The sequence below is a fragment of the Oncorhynchus keta genome, unplaced genomic scaffold (genome assembly GCF_023373465.1).
Source record: "Oncorhynchus keta strain PuntledgeMale-10-30-2019 unplaced genomic scaffold, Oket_V2 Un_contig_13884_pilon_pilon, whole genome shotgun sequence".
Lineage (NCBI taxonomy): Eukaryota > Metazoa > Chordata > Actinopteri > Salmoniformes > Salmonidae > Oncorhynchus > Oncorhynchus keta.
In genome coordinates, this window is record NW_026278419.1 from 22397 (window position 1) to 44074 (window position 21678).

General features: G+C 47.8%; 1 pseudogene; it reads right to left on the reverse strand.

Annotated features, from left to right (window-relative positions):
• The window catches only part of LOC127918273 (dedicator of cytokinesis protein 1-like), a 71462-nt pseudogene that overhangs the window by 7651 nt on the left and 42133 nt on the right, over positions 1 to 21678 (reverse strand).

Below are 21678 nucleotides of genomic sequence, written 5' to 3' on the forward strand. Positions count from 1 at the left end.
TATGTACTGGCCCAGACAATATTACAGTACATGAGATCTGGGTCAATGCAGCTCTAGTGTAGCGTTGAGAAGCAAACTTGATGAACCAAACCACTCTGATGATTCCAACAGATTTCATCACTTTGCTACAGACAAAATGAATATGTTCCTACCAGGATAACGTTTCATCAATTAGAGCTCTGAGGAATCTAGTGGATGTGGCCTGTTCCATTTAATTGAATATAATAAAGTTGAATGTATTAATGTTTAAAGATAATTTGTTTATCTGGAATCATTGAGAAAATGTGGCCATGCCTGAGCTGGTTTCATTTAATTAGTGAATCAAAAATGCTTGGGTGATACAATCTAATTGGTATCATCAGTAAAGAGAAGGGAGGTACGGTAGAAGACCCAACAGCAAGGTCATTGATATAGATTAGGAATAACAAAGGGCAAAATAGTACGATCCACTATGAAAACTAGACTGGTAAAACCTTCCCCCTCCACTATGAAAACGAGACTGGTAAAACCTTCCCCCTCCACTATGAAAACTAGACTGGTAAAACCTTCCCCCTCCACTATGAAAACTAGACTGGTAAAACCCTTACCCTCCACTATTAAAACTAGACTGGTAAAACCCTCACCACTAACCCTCCACTATGAAAACTAGACTGGGAAATCCCTCACCACTAACCCTCACCCTCCACTATGAAAACTAGACTGGTAAAACACTTACCCTCCAGTATGAAAACTAGACTGGTAAAACCCTAACCCTCCAGTATGAAAACTAGACAGGTAAAACCCTCACCCTCCACTATGAAAACTAGACAGGTAAAACCTAACCCTCACCACTAACCCATACCCTCCACTATGTAAAAATTAGACTGGTAAAACCTTCACCCTTCACCCTATGAAAACAAGACTGGTGAAAACCTTCACCCTCCACTATGAAAACGAGACTGGTAAAAACCACTAACCCTCCACTATGAAAACTAGACTGGTAAAACTCACCCTCACCACTAAAAACCCTTACCCTCCACTATGAAAACTAGACTGGTAAAACCTCACTACTAACCCCTACACTCCACTATGAAAACTAGACTGGTAAATCCCTCACCACTAACCCTCACCCTCCACTATGAAAACTAGACTGGTAAATCCCTCACCACTAACCCTCACCCTCCACTATGAAAACTAGACTGGTCAAAACCCTCACCCTCCACTATGAAAACTAGACTGGTAAAACCTCACCACTATGAAAACTAGACCCTTACCCTCCACTATGAAAACTAGACTGGTAAAACTCCACTATGAAAACTAGACTCACCCTCCACTATGAAAACTAGACTGGTAAAACCCTCACCACTTACCCTCCACTATGAAAACTAGACTGGTAAAACCCTCACCCTCCACTATGAAAACTAGACTGGTAAAACCTCACCCTCCACTATGAAAACTAGACCCTCCACTATGAAAACTAGACTGGTAAAACCCTCACCACTAACCCTCACCCTCCACTATGAAAACTAGACTGGTAAAACTCTCACCCTCCACTATGAAAACTAGACTGGTAAAACGATCACCACTAACCCTCCACTATGAAAACTAGACTGGTAAACCCTCAACTAACCCTTACCCTCCACTATGAAAACTAGACTGGTAAAAACCTCCACTATGAAAACTAGACTGGTAAAACCCTAACCCTCCACTATGAAAACTAGACTGGTAAAACCCTCACCAGTATGAAAACTAACCCTCCCCTCCACTATGAAAACTAGACTGGTAAAACCCTCACCACTAACCCTTACCCTCCACTATAAAAACTAGACTGGTAAAACCCTCACCCTCCACTATGAAAACTAGACTGGTAAAACCCTCACCCTCCCACTATGAAAACAGACAGGTAAAACCTCACCCTCCACCAACCCTCAAATCAATCCCAACTGGATGGAGGTCATTTTGAATCTTTATGAACAATATAGACTGCAAAAAGTCTTCCTCGATCACTGAGCCTCTTTACGTCCATCTTCATCAAATCAATCCCAACTGGATGGAGGTCATTTTTTAATCTTTAGGAACAATATACCAGTTGGGATTGATTTGGTGAAGATGGACTTTATATAAAGAGGCTCAGTGATCGAGGAAGACACCGATTTCACCACAAGAGACACCGATCTTATCATGACCTGCCGCTGATATCTTTAAGTTACCGATGACCTCCATCGCCTCCCATCAGGAGGATCACACTGAAGCAGAGAAGGGACATGTAACCCAGGGGGATTTCCATCCGTTGTCTCTGTTGTCTTTGGCAGAGAGGAACCCACATTCACAAAAAACGTTTTTTTATTTAATTGACTTGAAATAACATCAAGAACAGTATAGGTCTTATTTCCAACAGGACATTGACATGGGGGAGTTGTACAGTACCGGGAATCGAACCCACTACCCTGGCGTTACCATGCTCTACCAACTGAGCTACAGAAGGACCACATTGACATGGGGGAGTTGTACAGGGCTTTTGTCTTACTCAACAGATGATTGATGAACCTTTTACACAACTTTTATTTTTATTTATTTTTAAATTTTGTACTGTGGGTTTTTTGAGACCGGGTTGAGAAAACCCAAGGTTTCCAGAACCTTCTGCTGCTGTCTTACGTGACTTAACGAAGGCAAAGCAGTGGTGAAATACAACAATTGAAAGATGTGAGTCTGGCAAGCAGACTCCAAATCAGCCTGAATATATATATATATCATCAATCAACATCTTAAAGTGATCATAATTACTTTAGTTAAATATTCTACATTGTACTAATCATTCCCCATCTGTTCATTTTCCAGTTGCCGAAGAAAAGTGGAAAGTGGTCATTCATTTCAATGAAAAGTAAATCTGTTATTACCTGCCACATTATTTAGAGAATCAATAAGGGGCGGAGGCGTAGCCTAGTGGTTAGAGCGTTGGACTAGTAACCGGAAGGTTGCGAGTTCAAACCCCTGAGCTGACAAGGTACAAATCTGTCGTTCTTCCCCTGAACAGGCAGTTAACCCACTGTTCCCAGGCCGTCATTGAAAATAAGAATATGTTCTTAACTGACTTGCCTGGTAAAATAAAGGTAAAATAAAAAAATAAAAAATAAAAAAAATAAAAAAGGGAGGCAGATGGTCTGGTCAGTCTCGTGGGCTTATAGACGAGGGGATACAGATAGCTACAGTATAAACTATTCAACAAGGCAGATGGTCTGGTCAGTCTCGTGGGCTTATAGAGGGGATACAGATAGCTGCAGTATAAACTATTCAACAAGGCAGATGGTCTGGTCAGTCTCGTGGGCTTATAGAGGGGATACAGATAGCTGCAGTATAAACTATTCAACAAGGCAGATGGACTGGTCAGTCTCGTGGGCTTATAGAGGGGATACAGATAGCTGCAGTATAAACTATTCAACAAGGCAGATGGACTGGTCAGTCTCGTGGGCTTATAGAGGGGATACAGATAGCTGCAGTATAAACTATTCAACAAGGCAGATGGTCTGGTCAGTCTCGTGGGCTTATAGAGGGGATACAGATAGCTACAGTATAAACTATTCAACAAGGCAGATGGTCTGGTCAGTCTCGTGGGCTTATAGAGGGGATACAGATAGCTACAGTATAAACTATTCAACAAGGCAGATGGTCTGGTCAGTCTCGTGGGCTTATAGAGGGGATACAGATAGCTGCAGTATAAACTATTCAACAAGGCAGATGGACTGGTCAGTCTCGTGGGCTTATAGAGGGGATACAGATAGCTACAGTATAAACTATTCAACAAGGCAGATAGTCTCGTGGGCTTATAGAGGGGATACAGATAGCTGCAGTATAAACTATTCAACAAGGCAGATGGTCTGGTCAGTCTCGTGGGCTTATAGAGGGATACAGATAGCTACAGTATAAACTATTCAACAAGGCAGATGGACTGGTCAGTCTCGTGGGCTTATAGAGGGGATACAGATAGCTGCAGTATAAACTATTCAACAAGGCAGATGGACTGGTCAGTCTCGTGGGCTTATAGAGGGGATACAGATAGCTGCAGTATAAACTATTCAACAAGGCAGATGGACTGGTCAGTCTCGTGGGCTTATAGAGGGGATACAGATAGCTGCAGTATAAACTATTCAACAAGGCAGATGGACTGGTCAGTCTCGTGGGCTTATAGAGGGGATACAGATAGCTGCAGTATAAACTATTCAACAAGGCAGATGGTCTGGTCAGTCTCGTGGGCTTATAGAGGGGATACAGATAGCTGCAGTATAAACTATTCAACAAGGCAGATGGACTGGTCAGTCTCGTGGGCTTATAGAGGGGATACAGATAGCTGCAGTATAAACTATTCAACAAGGCAGATGGACTGGTCAGTCTCGTGGGCTTATAGAGGGGATACAGATAGTTACAGTATAAACTATTCAACAAGGCAGATGGTCTGGTCAGTCTCGTGGGCTTATAGAGGGATACAGATAGCTGCAGTATAAACTATTTAACAAGTCAGATGTCAGTGAGTGCTTCTCACTTTCTAAATACGTTTACGTTGTAATCACCCAATAGAAATCACCCAATCCTTATAATCACCCAATAGAAATCACCCAATCCTTGTAATCACCCAATAGAAATCACCCAATCCTTGTAATCACCCAATAGAAATCACCCAATCCTTGTAATCACCCAATAGAAATCACCCAATCCTTGTAATCACCCAATAGAAATCACCCAATCCTTGTAATCACCCAATAGAAATCACCCAATCCTTGTAATCACCCAATAGAAATCACCCAATCCTTGTAATCACCCAATAGAAATCACCCAATCCTTGTAATCACCCAATAGAAATCAAATTTTTAGCTTCACTATTAATCCAATCCCAGGTCGATGCGAGGACATCAATGAAACCACCAATCAGGTGGCCGATCGGTGCATCCAATCACCGCTTGTTTTAAACACCAAGACATGAACACGAGGGTATCTCTATCAACAGAGATTAAACATCGATGTTATCAGATGGAAGCGTGAGGTCCCTCTTACAAAGAAGAGAACATGTTAATGAACACAAAATGGCCGCTCCTCCTGCCACTCTGGATGTTCTCTAGTGGCATTATAAAGGAGATGAAGCCTGGATGTTCTCTAGTGGCATTATAAAGGAGATGAAGCGTGGATGTTCTCCAGTGGCATTATAAAGGAGATGAAGCCTGGATGTTCTCTAGTGGCATTATAAAGGAGATGAAGCCTGGATGTTCTCTAGTGGCATTATAAAGGAGATGAAGCGTGGATGTTCTCTAGTGGCATTATAAAGGAGATGAAGCCTGGATGTTCCCCAGTGGCATTATAAAGGAGATGAAGCCTGGATGTTCCCCAGTGGCATTATAAAGGAGATGAAGCCTGGATGTTCTCCAGTGGCATTATAAAGGAGATGAAGCCTGGATGTTCTCCAGTGGCATTATAAAGGAGATGAAGCCTGGATGTTCTCCAGTGGCATTATAAAGGAGATGAAGCCTGGATGTTCTCTAGTGGCATTATAAAGGAGATGAAGCCTGGATGTTCTCCAGTGGTATTATAAAGGAGATGAAGCCTGGATGTTCTCCAGTGGCATTATAAAGGAGATGAAGCCTGGATGTTCTCCAGTGGCATTATAAAGGAGATGAAGCCTGGATGTTCTCCAGTGGCATTATAAAGGAGATGAAGCCTGGATGTTCTCTAGTGGCATTATAAAGGAGATGAAGCCTGGATGTTCTCCAGTGGCATTATAAAGGAGATGAAGCCTGGATGTTCCCCAGTGGCATTATAAAGGAGATGAAGCCTGGATGTTCTCTAGTGGCATTATAAAGGAGATGAAGCCTGGATGTTCTCCAGTGGCATTATAAAGGAGGTGAAGCCTGGATGTTCTCTATTGGCATTATAAAGGAGATGAAGCCTGGATGTTCTCCAGTGGTATTATAAAGGAGATGAAGCCTGGATGTTCTCCAGTGGCATTATAAAGGAGATGAAGCCTGGATGTTCTCCAGTGGCATTATAAAGGAGATGAAGCCTGGATGTTCTCCAGTGGCATTATAAAGGAGATGAAGCCTGGATGTTCTCCAGTGGCATTATAAAGGAGATGAAGCCTGGATGTTCTCTAGTGGCATTATAAAGGAGATGAAGCCTGGATGTTCTCTAGTGGCATTATAAAGGAGATGAAGCCTGGATGTTCTCCAGTGGTATTATAAAGGAGATGAAGCCTGGATGTTCTCTAGTGGTATTATAAAGGAGATGAAGCCTGGATGTTCTCCAGTGGCATTATAAAGGAGATGAAGCCTGGATGTTCTCCAGTGGCATTATAAAGGAGATGAAGCATGGATGTTCTCCAGTGGCATTATAAAGGAGATGAAGCCTGGATGTTCTCCAGTGGCATTATAAAGGAGATGATGTCTCTTCAGTCAACCATGTTTCTGAAAGGGCAACGATGGAACATTCAGAAACACCGTACACTGCCTCTATCCATCTCCGCGTAGTTTCTGTGGGATGGAGTGATGCAAGACACAGTGATGCAATGACACATCACAGGGAAGACAGACGACCCTAGAGAGCACAGGGTAGACAGACGACCCTAGAGAGCCCAGGGAAGACAGACGACCATAGAGAGCCCAGGGAAGACAGAGACGACCCTAGAGAGCACAGGGAAGACAGACGACCCTAGAGAGCCCAGGTAAGACAGACGACTCTAGAGAGCCCAGGGAAGACAGACGACCCTAGAGAGCCCAGGGAAGACAGACGACTCTAGAGAGCCCAGGAAAGACAGAGACGACCCTAGAGAGCCCAGGGAAGACAGACGACTCTAGAGAGCCCAGGGAAGACAGAGACAACCCTAGAGAGCCCAGGGAAGACAGACGACTCTAGAGAGCCCAGGAAAGACAGAGACGACTCTAGAGAGCCCAGGGAAGACAGAGACAACCCTAGAGAGCATAGGGAAGACAGACGACTCTAGAGAGCCCAGGGAAGACAGACGACTCTAGAGAGCCCAGGAAAGACAGAGACGACCCTAGAGAGCCCAGGGAAGACAGACGACTCTAGAGAGCCCAGGGAAGACAGACGACTCTAGAGAGCCCAGGGAAGACAGAGACAACCCTAGAGAGCCCAGGGAAGACAGAGACGACCCTAGAGAGCCCAGGGAAGACAGACGACCCTAGAGAGCATAGGGAAGACAGAGACGACCCTAGAGAGCCCAGGGAAGACAGAGACGACACTAGAGAGCACAGGGAAGACAGAGGCGACCCTAGAGAGCACAGGGAAGACAGAGGCGACCCTAGAGAGCCCAGGGAAGACAGAGGCGACCCTAGAGAGCCCAGGGAAGACAGAGGCGACCCTAGAGAGCCCAGGGAAGACAGAGGCGACCCTAGAGAGCCCAGGGAAGACAGAGACGATCCTAGAGAGCCCAGGGAAGACAGAGACGACACTAGAAGAAACATTCAGCCAGCAGGGTAAGAGAACATGGCGGAGGTAGCTGCAAGGCAAGTGTGTGTGTGTGTGCGTACGTGTGTGTGTGCATATCTGTCCATGTATGTGTGTACTCACTGGAGACGGTGAGCAGGCTGAAGGACAGCTTGTTCCTGGGGGTGATGGGTGGGGGGCCCGGGGAGGAATGGGGCTGGGGGGGTCCGGGGGACACAGAGAGACGGCGGTCTCCACTCAACAGGTTCAACACCTGACTCTTTGGTCTCTGAGGCCTCAGTGGGCTGATCTGAACACACAGAGAGAGAGAGAAGAGATGTATTACAGATCCTGTAGGAATCTAATCAAATCAAATCATACAATCAAAAAATAGATAAGAGGATGTAGGCTGATCTGATGACGTCTGGAGAGAGAGGAGGGAGAGAGAGGAGGGAGAGAGAGGAGGGAGAGAGAGAGGAGGGAGATAGAGGAGGGAGAGAGAGGAGGGAGAGAGAGAGGGAGAGAGAGAGGGAGAGAGAGGAGGGAGAGAGAGGAGGGAGAGAGAGAGAGAGAGAGAGAGAGAGAGGGAGGAGAGAGAGAGAGGGAGAGAGAGAGGGAGGGAGAGGGAGAGAGGAGGAGGAGAGAGAGGAGGGAGAGAGAGAGGAGAGAGAGAGGAGGGAGAGAGAGGAGGGAGAGAGAGGAGGGAGAGAGGAGGGGAGGAGAGAGAGAGAGGAGGGAGAGAGAGGAGGGAGAGAGAGAGAGAGAGAGAGGAGAGAGAGAGAGAGAGAGAGAGAGGAGGAGGAGAGAGGGAGAGAGAGGAGGGAGAGAGAGGAGGGAGAGAGAGGAGGGAGAGAGAGAGAGGAGGAGAGAGAGAGGAAGGGGAGAGGAGAGAGAGAGGAGAGAGAGAGAGGGAGAGAGGGAGGGAGAGGAGGGAGGAGAGAGGAGGGAGAGAGAGGAGGGAGAGAGAGGAGGGAGGGGAGAGAGGGGAGGGAGAGAGAGGAGGGAGAGAGAGGAGGGAGAGAGAGGAGGGGAGAGAGAGGAGGGAGAGAGAGAGAGAGGGAGGAGAGAGAGAGGAGGGAGAGAGAGGAGAGAGGGAGAGAGAGGAGGGAGGAGAGAGAGAGGAGGGAGAGAGGAGGGAGAGAGAGAGGGGAGAGAGAGAAGGAGAGAGAGAAGGGAGAGAGAGAAGGTAGAGAGGAGGGAGAGAGAGAAGGGAGAGAGAGGAGGGAGAGAGAGGACGGAGAGAGAGATCCATCAGAGATCAGGATGCAATCAATCATTGAGGAGAGACCATCAAAACTACATCTCAATAGAAAACCATCTAAACTACATCACAATAGAACTCAATAGAAAAACCATCTAAACTACATCCCAATAGAAAACCATCTAAACTCCATCTCAATAGAAAACCATCTAAACTACATCTCAATAGAAAACCATCTAAACTACATCCCAATAGAAAACCATCTAAACTACATCACAATAGAAAACCATCTAAATTACATCACAATAGAACTCAATATCTCAATAAAAACCATCTAAACTACATCCCAATAGAAAACCATCTAAACTACATCTCAATAGAAACCATCTAAACTACATCACAATAGACCTCAATAGAAAACCATCTAAACTACATCTCAATAGAACACCATCTAAACTACATCTCAATAGAAAACCATCTAAATTACATCACAATAGAAAACCATATCTCAATAGAACACCATCTAAACTACATCTCAATAGAAAACCATCTAAACTACATCTCAATAGAAAACCATCTAAATTACATCTCACTAGAAAACCATCTAAATTACATCTCACTAGAAAACCATCTAAACTACATCACAATAGAAAACCATCTAAACTACATCTCAATAGAAAACCATCAAAACTACATCTCAATAGAAAACCATCTAAACTACATCTCAATAGAACACCATCTAAACTACATCTCAATAGAAAACCATCTAAACTACATCTCAATAGAAAACCATCTAAACTACATCTCAATAGAAAACCATCTAAACTACATCTCAATAGAACACCATCTAAACTACATCTCAATAGAAAACCATCTAAACTACATCTCAATAGAAAACCATCTAAACTACATCTCAATAGAACTCAATAGAAAACCATCTAAACTACATCTCAATAGAAAACCATCTAAACTACATCACAATAGAAAACCATCTAAACTACATCTCAATAGACCTCACTAGAAAACCATCTAAACTACATCTCAATTGAAAACCATCTAAACTACATCTCAATAGAACTCAATAGAAAACCATCTAAACTACATCTCAATAGAAACCATCTAAACTACATCAATAGAAAACCACTAAACATCTCAATAGAAAACCATCTAAACTACATCTCAATAGAACACCATCTAAACTACATCTCACTACATCACAATAGAAAACCATCTAAACTACATCTCAATTGACCTCAATAGAAAACCATCTAAATTACATCTCACTAGAAAACCATCTAAACTACATCACAAATCTCACTATAAAACCAATTAAATGTACTGCACTGAAAGGCCAACTGTGTCTAAGCTGAAGAATAACAAAGGAGAGAGCAATTAAATACCATTTAGGGTGAAAATTGCTTTCGTATCCTCGTCGGGATTGGCTCATCGTATTCCTCTCTGAACATGCAAATATGTTCAGAGGCTGTTTGTATTTCTGAAGCTGGGTGTAGATTCAAACTCACATCTACTGTCAGCTTACTGCATCTTATTTGTGGTTAGTGCCTCAATATTGGTTTCACATGGTAGGGCATAATTTCACAATCTGTATTGTGAAGAAGTTTTAAAGGGCTCCACACTTATATATATATATATATATATATATATTGTAGACAATTAGCTGTTGATTCATAAGTTAATTTGTCATTCAACCCCGCTGTAAAACTCAAAGTCAGTCCTCAACAGGGTGATGCTTAGAGTGGATGTATTTAACGGAGACAGTACAGCTGTCAGCCTCTTCCCTGTGCCAACGACGTTGAATGAAAGAGTCATCTCTCCTCTCTTCTCAGGCCCCGAGGAAGAAGCTCTATCAGGGGCCAGGCGCTCGGCTGGCTGATCTACCACCAGGGGAATCTAGGGGCCAGACGACTGGCTGGCTGATCTACCAAAGGGGAATCTAGGGCCAGACGACTGGCTGACTGATCTACCACCAGGGAACCTAGGGGCCGGACAACTGATGCCTGGATGGCTGATCTACCACCAGGGAATCTAGGGGCCAGACGACTGGCTGACTGATCTACCACCAGGGGAATCTAGGGGCCAGACGACTGGCTGACTGATCTACCACCAGGGAATCTAGGGCCGGACGACTGATGCCTGGATGGCTGATCTGCCACCAGGGGAATCTAGGGGCCAGACGACTGGCTGGCTGATCTACCACCAGGGAATCTAGGGGCCAGACGACTGGCTGACTGGCTGATCTACCACCAGGGAATCTAGGGGCCAGACAACTAGCCTGCCAGTCGTCTACCACCAGGGAATGTAGGGCCGGGCCAGACGACTGGCTGGCTGATCTACCACCAGGGGAATCTAGGGGCCAGACGACTGGCTGACTGATCTGCCACCAGGGGAATCTAGGGGCCAGACGACTGGCTGACTGATATACCACCAAGGGAATCTAGGGGCCAGACGACTGGCTGGCTGATCTACCACCAGGGGAATCTAGGGGCCAGACGACTGGCTGACTGATCTACCACCAAGGGAATCTAGGGGCCAGACAACTGGCTGGCTGGCTGATCTACCACCAGGGGAATCTAGGGGCCAGACGACTAGCCTGCCAGTCGTCTACCACCAGGGGAATCTAGGGGCCGGGCCAGACGACTGGCTGGCTGATCTACCACCAGGAGAATCTAGGGGCCAGACGACTGGCTGACTGATCTGCCACCAGGGGAATCTAGGGGCCAGACGACTGGCTGACTGATCTACCACCAAGGGAATCTAGGGGCCAGACGACTGGCTGGCTGATCTGTCACCAGGGGAATCTAGGGGCCAGACGACTGGCTGACTGATCTACCACCAAGGAAATCTAGGGGCCAGACGACTGGCTGGCTGATCTACCACAAGGGGAATCTAGGGGCCAGACGACTGGCTAGCTGACTGATCTACCACCAGGGGAATCTAGGGGCCAGACGACTGGCTGACTGATGTAGCACCAGGGGAATCTAGGGGCCAGACGACTGGCTGGCTGGCTGACCTACCACCAGGGGAACCTAGGGGCCAGACGACAAGCCTACCAGTCGTCTACCACCAGGGGAATCTAGGGGCCGGGCCAGACGACTGGCTGGCTGATCTACCACCAGGGGAATCTAGGGGCCAGACGACTGGCTGGCTGGCTGATCTACCACCAGGGGAATCTAGGGGCCAGACGACTGGCTGGCTGGCTGATCTACCACCAGGGGAATCTAGGGGCCAGATGACTAGCCTGCCAGTCGTCTACCACCAGGGGAATCTAGGGGCAGGGCCAGACGACTGGCTGGCTGATCTACCACCGGGGGAATCTAGGGGCCAGACGACTGGCTGGCTGATCTGCCACCAGGGGAATCTAGGGGCAAGACGACTGGCTGACTGATCTACCACCAAGGGAATCTAGGGGCCAGACGACTGGCTGGCTGATCTACCACCAGGGGAATCTAGGGGCCAGACGACTGGCTGGCTGATCTGCCACCAGGGGAATCTAGGGGCCAGACGACTGGCTGACTGATCTGCCACCAGGGGAATCTAGGGGCCAGACGACTGGCTGACTGATCTACCACCAGGGGAATTTAGGGGCCAGACGACTGGCTGGCTGATCTACCACCAGGGGAATCTAGGGGCCAGACGACTGGCTAGCTGACTGATCTACCACCAGGGGAATCTAGGGGCCAGACGACTGGCTAGCTGACTGATCTACCACCAGGGGAATCTAGGGGCCAGACGACTGGCTGGCTGATCTACCACCAGGGGAATCTAGGGGCCAGACGACTGGCTGGCTGATCTGCCACCAGGGGAATCTAGGGGCCAGACGACTGGCTGGCTGATCTGCCACCAGGGGAATCTAGGGGCCAGACGACTGGCTGACTGATCTACCACCAGGGAATTTAGGGGCCAGACGACTGGCTGGCTGATCTACCACCAGGGGAATCTAGGGGCCAGACGACTGGCTGACTGATGTAGCACCAGGGAATTTAGGGGCCAGACGACTGGCTGACTGATCTACCACCAGGGAATCTAGGGGCCAGACGACTGGCTGACTGATCTACCACCAGGGGAATCTAGGGGCCAGACGACTGGCTGACTGATCTACCACCAGGGAATCTAGGGGCCAGACGACTGGCTGACTGATCTACCACCAGGGGAATCTAGGGGCCAGACGACTGGCTGACTGATCTACCACCAGGGGAATCTAGGGGCCAGACGACTGGCTGACTGATCTACCACCAGGGGAATCTAGGGGCCAGACGACTGGCTGGCTGGCTGATCTACCACCAGGGAATCTAGGGGCCAGACGACTAGCTGACTGATGTAGCACCAGGGGAATCTAGGGGCCAGACGACTGGCTGACTGATCTACCACCAGGGGAATCTAGGGGCCAGACGACTGGCTGACTGATCTACCACCAGGGGAATCTAGGGGCCAGACGACTGGCTGACTGATCTACCAGCAGGGGAATCTAGGGGCCAGACGACTGGCTGACTGATCTACCACCAGGGGAATCTAGGGGCCAGACGACTGGCTAGCTGACTGATCTACCACCAGGGGAATCTAGGGGCCAGACGACTGGCTAGCTGACTGATCTACCACCAGGGGAATCTAGGGGCCTGACGACTGGCTGACTGATCTACCACCAGGGGAATCTAGGGGCCAGACGACTGGCTAGCTGACTGATCTACCACCAGAGGAATCTAGGGACCAGACGATTGGCTAGCTGACTGATCTACCACCAGGGGACTCTGATTCTTTTCTTAATTGAATTACCGACTGGTAGCTACATCCCAAAGGGCCAGAGCAGTGGGCCTTGGTGCTCTGCCACTGTAATGAAGAGAAGACAAGGGAGCGAGGAGAGAAGCTGAGGGAGGAGGGAGAAGAGGAGAGGAGCTGAGGGATATAATTATGTGGTGAGGAGAGAGGGAGGAAGGGGAGGAGGGAGGGAGGAGGAGGGAGGGAGAGGGAGGGAGGAGAGGAAGGGGAGGGGGGGGGGAGGGGAGGGAGGAGGAGGGAGGGAGGGTAGGAGAGAGGGAGGGTGAGGGAGGGAGGAGAGGAAGGAGGGGGAAGGGAGGGAGGGAGGGAGGAGAGGAAGGAGGGGGGAAGGGAGGGAGGGAGGGAGGAGAGGAGGAGGGAGAGGGAGGAGAGGAGGGAGGGGGAGGAGGGAGGGAGAGGGAGGAGAGGAGGGAGGGTGAGGAGGGAGGGAGAGGGAGGAGAGGAGGAGGGAGGAGAGGAGGAGGAGGGAGGCAGGGTGGAGGAGAGGAGAGGAGGGAGGAGAGGAGAGGAGGGAGGAGGAGCAGAGCCAGGGATAGTCCCCCCTCACCGTCTCTGACAGTATGACTGCCTCGGCGGGCTGCAGGGAGATGTCTGTGGTCTTCAGCTCCTTGTCAAATATCTCCTGGTGTTTACTGTTCCTCTTCTCTTTCTTCTTGTCCTTCCTCTCCCTCTCCGACTCGTCGCGCTCCAGCTTATCCTGGGACTTGCAGTGCAACTTCTTTGGCAGGAGAGGCTCTAGGGCAAAGCTGGGAGGGAGAGGACAACAGGGAGAAGGAGTGAACATACAGTATTCAGACCCATTGATTTGTGCACATTTTGTTACGTTACACAGCCTTATTCTAAAACGGATTAAATTAAATAAAAACTTCAGCAATCTATACACAATATCCCATAATGACAGGGTGAAGAAAAAAAAAAAGCTTTATATATATACATTTAAAAATAAAAAACTGATATACCTTATTTACATAAGTATTCAGACCCTTTGCTGTGGGACTCTGAATTTTTCTTATCACATAAGTGTGTGTGTTTGTGTATATTATTGATTATTGAAAGCTGTGTTTTGAAATGAGAAAAAATATCCCTTTTCTCCTAACGTCCCCATTCTACTGGTTCTATCTGGACGTCCCCATTCTACTGGTTCCATCTGGACGTCCCCATTCTACTGGTTCTATATGGACGTCCCCATTCTACTGGTTCTATCTGGACGTCCCCGTTCTACTGGTTCTATATGGACGTCCCCATTCTACTGGTTCTATATGGACGTCCCCCCTACTGGTTCTACTGGTCCCCATTCTACTGGTTCTATCTGGACGCCCCCATTCTACTATCTGGGACGTCCCCATTCTACTGGTTCTATCCGTCCCCATTCTACTGGTTCTATATGGACGTCCCCCCCATTCTACTGGTTCTATATGGACGCCCCCATTCTACTGGTTCTATCTGGACGTCCCCATTCTACTGGTTCTATCTGGACGTCCCCATTCTACTGGTTCTATATGGACGTCCCCATTCTACTGGTTCTACTGGACGTCCCCATTCTACTGGTTCTATATGGACGTCCCCCTATTCTACTGGTTCTATATGGACGTCCCCATTCTACTGGTTCTATATGGACGTCCCCATTCTACTGGTCCCATTCTACTGGTTCTATCTGGACGCCCCCATTCTACTGGTTCTATCTGGACGTCCCCATTCTACTGGTTCTATATGGACGTCCCCATTCTACTGGTTCTATATGGACGTTCCCCCATTCTACTGGTTCTATCTGGACGCCCCCATTCTACTGGTTCTATATGGACGTCCCCATTCTACTGGTTCTATATGGACGCCCCATTCTACCCTGGACGTCCCCATTCTACTGGTTCTATATGGACGCCCCCATTCTACTGGTTCTATATGGACGTCCCCATTCTACTGGTTCTATATGGACGTCCCCATTCTACTGGTTCTATATGGACGTCCCCATTCTACTGGGACGCCCCCATTCTACTGGTTCTATATGGACGTCCCCATTTTACTGGTTCTATGGACGTCCCCATTCTACTGGTTCTATCTGGACGTCCCCATTCTACTGGTTCTATATGGACGTCCCCATTCTACTGGTTCTATATGGACGCCCCATTCTACTGGTTCTACTGGACGTCCCCATTCTACTGGTTCTATATGGACGCCCCCATTCTACTGGTTCTATATGGACGTCCCCATTCTACTGGTTCTATATGGACGCCCCCATTCTACTGGTTCTATCTGGACGTCCCCATTCTACTGGTTCTATATGGACGTCACTATTCTACTGGTTCTATATGGACGTCCCCCTGGTTCTATATGGACGTCACTATTCTACTGGTTCTATATGGACGCCCCATTCTACTGGTTCTATATGGACGTCACTATTCTACTGGTTCTATATGGACGTCCCCATTCTACTGGTTCTATATGGACGTCACTATTCTACTGGTTCTATATGGACGTCCCCATTCTACTGGTTCTATCTGGACGTCCCCATTCTACTGGTTCTATATGGACGTCCCCATTCTACTGGTTCTATCTGGACGTCCCCATTCTACTGGTTCTATCTGGACGTCCCCATTTGTGTGTGTGTCTGTGTGTCTCTCTGTGTGTGTGTGTGTGTGTGTCTGTGTGTGTGTGTCTCTCTCTCTCTGTGTGTGTGTGTGTGTGTGTCTCTCTGTGTGTGTGTGTGTGTCTGTGTGTGTGTGTCTCTGTGTGTGTGTGTCTCTCTGTGTGTGTGTCTCTCTCCGTGTGTGTGTGTGTGTGTGTCTCTCTCTGTGTGTGCGTGTGTGTCTCTCTGTGTGTGTGTGTGTGTGTGTGTGTGTGTGTGTGTGTGTGTGTGTGTGTGTGTGTGTGTGTGTGTGTGTCTGTGTGTGTGTGTCTGTGTGTGTGTGTGTGTGTGTGTGTGTGTGTGTGTGTGTGTGTGTGTGTGTGTGTGTGTGTGTCTCTGTGTATCTCTCTGCGTGTGTGCGTGTGTGTCTCTTTGTGTGTGTATCATACCCGTCTGAGCCAGGTCGAGAGGGGGAGTTGTCAGAGGAGATGGAGTTGACTGAAGCCACAGAGAGTGGTCTCTGTTGTGAGGGCATGGTGAAGGAACGCAGCATAGAGCGAGGACGGGTCCCACGTCTGTCATCCACCGCAGGCTGCACAAACAAACACACACAACACAGTTTAGTGTCAAGGACTTACGACACAATTATTTAATAACACACTGACAACATGACAGAGAGAGAGAGAGAGAGAGAGAGAGAGAGAGAGAGAGAGAGAGAGAGAGAGAGAGAGAGAGACAGAGAGAGAGAGAGACAGAGAGAGAGAGAGAGAGAGAGAGAGAGACAGAGAGAGAGAGAGACAGAGAGACATTGGAGAGAGAGAGAGAGAGAGAGAGAGAGTCTGGAGACAAAGTTCTGTTCCTGGGGAGAGAGAGAGGGAGCAGAGTTCCTGAGAGACAGAGAAGAGAGAGAGGCAGAGAGAGAGAGTCAGAGAGAGAGAGAGAGAGCTGAGAGAGAGAGAGAGATAGAGAGAGAGAGCCGTTGCACGACGCAGAGAGACGAGAGAGAGAGACAGAGACAGAGAGACAGAGACAGAGAGAGAGAGAGAGCAGTGAGAGAGGCAGAGAGAGAGAGACAGAGACTCCTAAGAGAGAGTGATCAGACAGAGAGAGAGAGAGAGAGAGTGATCAATACCTCCTCCTATCTTTGAGAGAAACAGAGAGATTATTGAGCTACATATAACATTGGAAGTGAGTAGAGTCCCTGACTATAAAGTCTGGCTAGTGACAAAGTTCTGTTCCTCCGTAGTTCCTGGGGCCGTGAGTTCCTCCTCCTAGTTCCTTGAGTGAGAGTCCTGGGCTGTTGTCAGCCTTGTCTGTTGTGATCGATGGCTGTGCTGTTTTGTCCTTACAGCATATTCATTATTTGCCGTATCTTTGCAGTGATCAACGCACACCCACAGTGACACCCACCTCCCCATCTTTGCACGCGCACACGCACCACACAACGCTCCTCCATCTTTGCAGTGATGATACCCTCCACCTCCTATCTTTACCATGTAAATCCTCCTCCTATCTTTGAGTGATCAATAGCCTCCTCCTCCTCCTATCTTTGAGTGATCAATACCCTCCCCCTCCTATCTTTGGGTGATCAATACCCTCCTCCTCCTCCTATCTTTGGGTGATCAATAACCTCCTCCTCCTCCTATCTTTGAGTGATCAATACCCTCCTCCTCCTATCTTTGAGTGATCAATACCCTCCCCCTCCTATCTTTGGGTGATCAATACCCTCCTCCTCCTATCTTTGAGTGATCAATACCCTCCTCCTCCTATCTTTGAGTGATCAATACCCCCCTCCTCCTCCTATCTTTGAGTGATCAATACCCTCCTCCTATCTTTGGGTGATCAATACCCTCCTCCTCCTCCTATCTTTGAGTGATCAATACCCTCCTCCTCCTCCTATCTTTGAGTGATCAATACCCTCCTCCTCCTCCTATCTTTGAGTGATCAATACCCTCCTCCTCCTATCTTTGAGTGATCAATACCCTCCTCCTCCTCCTATCTTTGGGTGATCAATACCCTCCTCCTCCTATCTTTGAGTGATCAATACCCTCCTCCTCCTATCTTTGAGTGATCAATACCCTCCTCCTCCTCCTATCTTTGGGTGATCAATACCCTCCTCCTCCTATCTTTGAGTGATCAATACCCTCCTCCTCCTATCTTTGAGTGATCAATACCCCCTCCTCCTCCTATCTTTGAGTGATCAATACCCTCCTCCTATCTTTGGGTGATCAATACCCTCCTCCCCTCCTCCTATCTTTGAGTGATCAATACCCTCCTCCTCCTCCTATCTTTGAGTGATCAATACCCTCCTCCTCCTCCTATCTTTGAGTGATCAATACCCTCCTCCTCCTATCTTTGAGTGATCAATACCCTCCTCCTCCTCCCTATCTTTGGGTGATCAATACCCTCCTCCTCCTATCTTTGAGTGATCAATACCCTCCTCCTCCTATCTTTGAGTGATCAATACCCTCCTCCTCCTCCTATCTTTGGGTGATCAATACCCTCCTCCTCCTATCTTTGAGTGATCAATACCCTCCTCCTCCTATCTTTGAGTGATCAATACCCTCCTCCTATCTTTGAGTGATCAATACCCTCCTCCCCCTCCTATCTTTGAGTGATCAATACCCTCCTCCTCCTATCTTTGAGTGATCAATACCCACCTCCTCCTCCTATCTTTGGGTGATCAATACCCTCCTCCTCCTATCTTTGAGTGATCAATACCCTCCTCCTCCTATCTTTGAGTGATCAATACCCTCCTCCTATCTTTGAGTGATCAATACCCTCCTCCTCCTATCTTTGAGTGATCAATACCCTCCTCCTCCTATCTTTGAGTGATCAATACCCTCCTCCCCCTCCTATCTTTGAGTGATCAATACCCTCCTCCTCCTATCTTTGAGTGATCAATACCTTCCCGCTCCTCCTATCTTTGAGTGATCAATACCCTCCTCCTCCTATCTTTGAGTGATCAATACCCTCCTCCTATCTTTGAGTGATCAATACCCTCCTCCTCCTCCTCCTCCTCCTCCTATCTTTGAGTGATCAATACCCTCCTCCTCCTATCTTTGAGTGATCAATACCCTCCTCCTCCTATCTTTGAGTGATCAATACCCTCCTCCTATCTTTGGGTGATCAATACCCTCCACCCTCCTCCTATCTTTGAGTGATCAATACCCTCCTCCTCCTCCTATCTTTGAGTGATCAATACCCTCCTCCTCCTATCTTTGAGTGATCAATACCCTCCCCCTCCTCCTATCTTTGAGTGATCAATACCCTCCTCCTCCTCCTATCTTTGAGTGATCAATACCCTCCCCCTCCTCCTATCTTTGAGTGATCAATACCCTCCTCCTCCTATCTTTGAGTGATCAATACCCTCCTCCTCCTATCTTTGAGTGATCAATACCCTCCTCCTCCTCCTATCTTTGAGTGATCAATACCCTCCTCCTCCTATCTTTGAGTGATCAATACCCTCCTCCTCCTCCTATCTTTGAGTGATCAATACCCTCCTCCTCCTATCTTTGAGTGATCAATACCCTCCTCCTCCTATCTTTGAGTGATCAAAACCCTCCCCCTCCTATCTTTGAGTGATCAATACCCTCCTCCTCCTCCTATCTTTGAGTGATCAATACCCTCCTCCTCCTCCTATCTTTGAGTGATCAATACCCTCCCCCTCCTCCTATCTTTGAGTGATCAATACCCTCCTCCTCCTCCTATCTTTGAGTGATCAATACCCTCCCCCTCCTCCTATCTTTGAGTGATCAATACCCTCCTCCTCCTCCTATCTTTGAGTGATCAATACCCTCCTCCTCCTATCTTTGAGTGATCAATACCCTCCTCCTCCTATCTTTGAGTGATCAATACCCTCCTCCTCCTCCTATCTTTGGGTGATCAATACCCTCCTCCTCCTATCTTTGAGTGATCAATACCCTCCTCCTCCTATCTTTGAGTGATCAATACCCTCCTCCTCCTCCTATCTTTGAGTGATCAATACCCTCCTCCTCCTCCTCCTATCTTTGAGTGATCAATACCTTCCTCCCCCTCCTATCTTTGGGTGATCAATACCCTCCTCCTCCTATCTTTGAGTGATCAATACCCTCCTCCTCCTATCTTTGGGTGATCAATACCCTCCTCCTCCTATCTTTGAGTGATCAATACCCCCCCCTCCTCCTATCTTTGAGTGATCAATACCCTCCTCCTATCTTTGAGTGCTCAATACCCTCCTCCTCCTATCTTTGAGTGCTCAATACCCTCCCCCTCCTCCTATCTTTGAGTGATCAATACCCTCCCCCTCCTCCTATCTTTGAGTGATCAATACCCTCCTCCTATCTTTGAGTGCTCAATACCCTCCTCCTCCTCCTATCTTTGAGTGATCAATACCCTCCCCCTCCTCCTATCTTTGAGTGATCAATACCCTCCTCCTCCTCCTATCTTTGAGTGATCAATAGCCTCCCCCTCCTCCTATCTTTGAGTGATCAATACCCTCCTCCTCCTCCTATCTTTGAGTGATCAATACCCTCCTCCTCCTATCTTTGAGTGATCAATACCCTCCTCCTCCTATCTTTGAGTGATCAATACCCTCCTCCTATCTTTGAGTGATCAATACCTTCCTCCCCCTCCTATCTTTGAGTGATCAATACCCTCCCCCTCCTCCTATCTTTGAGTCATCAATGCCCTCCCCCTCCTCCTATCTTTGAGTGATCAATACCCTCCTCCTCCTATCTTTGAGTGATCAATACCCTCCTCCTATCTTTGAGTGATCAATACCCTCCTCCTCCTATCTTTGAGTGATCAATTCCCTCCTCCTATCTTTGAGTGATCAATACCCCCCTCCTCCTATCTTTGAGTGATCAATACCCTCCTCCTCCTATCTTTGAGTGATCAATACCCTCCTCCTCCTATCTTTGAGTGATCAATACCCTCCTCCTCCTATCTTTGAGTGATCAATACCCTCCTCCTCCTATATTTGAGTGATCAATACCCTCCTCCTCCTATCTTTGAGTGATCAATACCTTCCCCCTCCTCCTATCTTTGAGTGATCAATACCCTCCTCCTCCTATCTTTGAGTGATCAATACCCTCCTCCTCCTCCTATCTTTGAGTGATCAATACCCTCCTCCTCCTCCTATCTTTGAGTGATCAATACCCTCCTCCTCCCATCAGTGTTAGTTAATAGCATCTATAGATCCATGTCTAGGGGTGATTCAGTGTGTGTGTGCTCTTCCATACTGAACTGACCCAGGGTCTGGCAGGGAACACTGCCTGCAGCATTGTGTCCCAGCTACAGTAGGAATGACTCTGAGAAGAACAGGACACAATAGAGTGTTGTTCAGGAAGACCACAAATATCATGTCTGTACTTGGGGAGATGGAGAGAAGGACCTGAAATACTGAGTCACGGTCAGTCTGTTCTGTTCTCTCCATGCGTCAACAACAAACCATGTTATCACATAAAACGTAGGTGTAAAATAATCCTCATTGTGCCCATCATTTTGACAACACTGCAGGTGATGGCATAAAAGTCTGTTCGAGGAAATAAATCCAGGGACACTTTTTAATGGGCCAACAACAGGAGAGGAGAGAGAAGCAGTAGCTAAAGAGGAACTCCTCCTCCCTACCTTCAGGCTCTGCTCAAACTCAACACCCCGAACACTCTATCTGCCACCTCTGGTCTCTAGGCCCTCCCACCCCTACGGGAGGGCAGCTCTCCCTCCCTGCCTTCAG